Source organism: Belonocnema kinseyi, chromosome 6, assembly GCF_010883055.1.
Source record: "Belonocnema kinseyi isolate 2016_QV_RU_SX_M_011 chromosome 6, B_treatae_v1, whole genome shotgun sequence".
Lineage (NCBI taxonomy): Eukaryota > Metazoa > Arthropoda > Insecta > Hymenoptera > Cynipidae > Belonocnema > Belonocnema kinseyi.
In genome coordinates this window covers 98,949,494-98,954,046 of record NC_046662.1, presented here as the reverse complement: position 1 = coordinate 98,954,046, position 4,553 = coordinate 98,949,494, and positions in this window count along the sequence as shown.

Below are 4,553 nucleotides of genomic sequence, written 5' to 3'. Positions count from 1 at the left end.
ATCAAAACAAAAAATTAATTTTAGGTTGGAAGACTTGACGTATTCTGTCTCATATACTCTTAAAGAGTTCTCCCTCTGCCTATTAATAACTACCTATAATTTTTTATAGAAAATGTTATATTTTTTCGCTAGAATTAACTGCAGTCAAGACGTCAGTGACTGGACTGGACTGTCCCTGGTATCATTTTCACCATAAAAAGGTATATTTTCTTCTTAAACCGTATATATATACTACAATTGTTATTGATGTTATGATATTGCCATATAACATATTTATAGTATTTTCAAGAAAATTTATAATTGAAACTTTAAAATACAATCTATCCTCTTTTTTTATCATATGTTAAATGCTCTTTTCAGACTTGTGCGTCATTGAGTGGACTATCTGTAAGAAGCAGATATTTTCGAAAATGGCCAATTTAAGCCATGCCACCATATTAGAAATGATCAATCTTAATTTCATGTGTTGGTTAATCTAATGCTGCAATTTCTCTTCGCTAATACATGTTTAGCAGCAAATTTGAGCTAGTTATCAAATATTCGTCGTTGGCAGAACTGGTAATATTCATAATAAATTCTTAAATAAATTACGCAAGATATGTACTAAATAAAATGTGACGGATACTAACGGATACTAACGGATACTAACGGACACTAACGGATACTCACTAATAGGAAATATCAGTAATGTTGGAAATGATTTTTTATGTATTGATAAAATTTATATTACCTTTTGCATTTTTGACTAAAAAACGTTATTGACTGAACAGGTTTCTTCGCTCTTTAGTTTTACTAAATTTTTTCATAATTAGGGCCTACTAATTAATTGTTGACTATTGTTTAGAGACAATAATAGTTAGACGAGTTACAGGTATAAGTTTAGCGTTGGCAATTTGGAATTTTAAAATTTCGCATACAAAAATCTTTCCCGTGACCTCTAAAAACATAACAAAGAAAATTCTCATACTGTGCTTCTGAATCAATTTTTTTCAACTGCCCACCATTTGGCTGATGGGCTATAATGAAATTGTTTAAGAAATACAATAAACAATGAAATTATTACCGGCCAATTATAGATTGGGATTACTTGACCCTTTAATATAATGAACACGATTCATTTCATTGTATATAACGAAAAAAAAATTTGAAAAGTATCTGCACATTGTGCTATGGGGAGAATCACCCATATCTTCCTGAAATTAAATATTTCATCCTAAATTAAATAAAAAATAAGAAAAGTATTATTACCTAAAGTGTTGAAATTTCTTCTAAGATTTTCCTCCTGTATAGCATTTTCACGCAGATAATAAATTAAATTATTACAAAAATAATAAAACGAATAAATTTGTCGACAAAGGAAAGGTTCAGAGGAAATGACAGGCTTGTATTAGTCTGTTACACTTTTTAAAAACAATGTCGTTTATTTTAATCGCACATGACATACACCGTATTTTTAACGTTATAATTAGAAGTTCCTGGAGAAAGCTCGGCCGAAGATTGTCACAAGAGCTTTGGCCGAACTCTGCCCGAAGATGCCTGTTCCTCGTATTACCCTAATGTCGACCCTCGATTAAAAGTGCTTTAATACTACGCTCAAGTGACTTAAGAAACTGTGACTCCGATTATTCTGTACCCTGGATCATAAAGATTTCACTAAAATTCGATATTCCCGGCTGTGACTATGGTACACGTTGTCTAACTTTCCTTTCTTTGATTTTGAAAACGAAACTTCTGGATACAGGAAAATATATTTGAATAAATAATAAGGTAAAAATAAGAAGTAAAATATTTATAAAAATAAAATTCTGACTACCTTATAATTACTCATTGGTTTTAACGTTTAATGCAACTGTGCTACCTTGGAACAAGACTAAAACTTGAAATAATGTATTTAATGATTAAAATAAAAACTTGTTTCCAAATGAAAACTAATTTTCAAGAATTATTAATCAAGCTTCTTGCTAACTTAATTACTAATCGTAGTTCAGACTCGTATTGTATAGTATAGGAAATAGTTTTATTATATGGGCTTAAATACTTTCCTTTCCTTCATATTGATTTGCTCATTTTTGATAATATTTCGTGTTACTTTTTTTTGTTTACCCTGTGAGAAACGGTAGGGATCAATTCGTGTGAGACACGATGGCGGGGAAAGAATATAGGAGAAATATATAAGAAACCTCGAGGAAGAAAATAGCCATCGCGTTCATTTGCACGTGGATTTCGCAGAAAGTGTGAATTCACAATGGGACAAGTATGGAATCTTAATTCTACGTGACATGAGAAGAAAATGAGAGATAAATAAAAGAAAACTCGGAACCAAGGTTCGCATTTAATGGTATCATTTCGTAGTTTTATTTCTCGAGTATACACCAATAAAAATGCCGGCACTCTTTAGTCTACCTATTCCGCATTGCCAAACTCCTGAAGCCAACCGACTTTAGATGCTTGAAGTGAAAAGAGATTTTTAAGTGTTATTTTTGTAGAAAAAAGTTTGTTTTGATTTTAATAATGAATTTTGATATAGAATTTTAGTTAAAATATTGAAGAGATTCTAAGTTAGTCAGATGTTTCTGAAATCCGCCATACTGCTTTGATCACATAATCGTATTTTGAGCAAACTATAATTGTCAAACAAAAAAATAGTAAACTAGGAAATTAGTATCAAACTTTTTTCTAAACGGATGGTATTTTCATCTGTGAACAAGGAATATCTTCACTTTGCTAGCGGAACAAAATTCGGTTTCAATGAGATAATACAATGATAGATCCGACGAGGAAGCAATTTTGTTCTTAGATCTTCTGCTTTGCTCTTCCCATCTTATTTTTTCACTAAAGGGCAGTGCCATTATGTACAATGTCGTATAAACGGGGCCTGGCATGTACATACGAATTTGAGAATTATCTAACAAACTTTTAACTAGATAACGAGACTTTTATCTAGAGCCGTACACGTCTAACATCGAAAACTATCTGATATGAGTTCTTTTTCTTCATCTCACACGCATTCACTATGTCACAGGCATCGATTGTAGGCATACTATTTTTTCCCACTCACACAAAACATACTTCAAATCTTTCGCGATGGAGTTACAACCTTACTGCCTACATTTTTTAGGAACAGTTTTCTTCGAAAACGTTTACAACGAGACAAAAGACGACCTAGACGGAACGCAAAAACAATATCGCTATGCAAAAAAAACCTCAGTCTTGGGCGAGGAATAAACAAAAACTCGCGAGTCTTTTCGCCGTCGGCGATTTTTGTAGTAGCGAATCCGCATCGAGAGTCGATTCTGCAAAAATCGGTTAGCGATTTTCCGCTTTGACAATAAATACGAACAACGAAGAGACAATATTGATAATGCGGTCGGTTCGGGGCGACGTCAAACTTGAGAGGCTTGAAAATTTCAACATTTTCTGTTATATTACTTCTTATACAACAAGGCACAAAAAATAATATTCAGTTTGGCATGAGTGATTAATCTCTGTGCATGTGCATATATTATAAGCACATGCGCAGAGACCTTCATGTGCAGAGATTTTTTAGCATTCGAATTTGTATCAATTCGCATTGACAAGTTCAAGTAAGTTCTATAAGAACAATCATTAATAACTTCAAAAACAGAAGTAAAAGTCTTTTATATATAAAAACAATGCGAATTAACTTTATCAAAATAATTTTTCCGTTATTTGGGCCCCGTTTCAAGATTAAGCCTCGCAAACTCTTTTTCAATTATCACACTTAATTGACTTGAAAAGGTCAGCTTTATTTTGATTTTTATTCGACGCCCCGGTCGACGATAATAGGGACGATAAACCTAGACAACTTTGGCATTTTCTTAACCGCTTAAAAAATCTTCGACAATAATTTAATATCAGAATTCATAAAATAATGTACTCGCCTAAACTCACTTCAATCGTAGTGATAATAGTGAAATCGCAATAATAATTATTACAATATAATAATAATGACAATGGTAATAGGAATAAATTTAAAGAAGTTGCTAATAAGAATCATAATAATAATAATTAATTAATTAATAATTGATAATCATCATCTTTGCGGTATCCGCAGTAATCGTAATAATTATGATACATTTTACACACGATCGAGCTAAAACTTACAAACTATGTAGCGTGCCTTTTTAGTCGCGATGCTATAGGTATAGTTTATTCTCGCTTGACACACTTAATAAGGATTTGAGATCTCGATGTCTTAAATATGTACACATGTTCATCGCCCGCTGCCTTTTTGGAAATGTTTAAAACAAACAAGAAGAGTGCTTTGAAAAAGTCGCGAGCGTTTTCATTAGATAAATACAAATTCGAGGTGGCAGCCTAAAATGTACAAAAAGTCCTCTCATATACTTTCGACAAGATGTCGATTCCACTCACTAATTACGTTCTACAGTATTTATATATTATTATTAATTAGTTAAATAAATAATCTTTAATGCGATAATAAAATCACTGTTTTCTTAACCCCCACCCCGCCCCCATATTTATATATTTATATATTTAATCTCCCATTTGTTATTTCTATATTTATATGT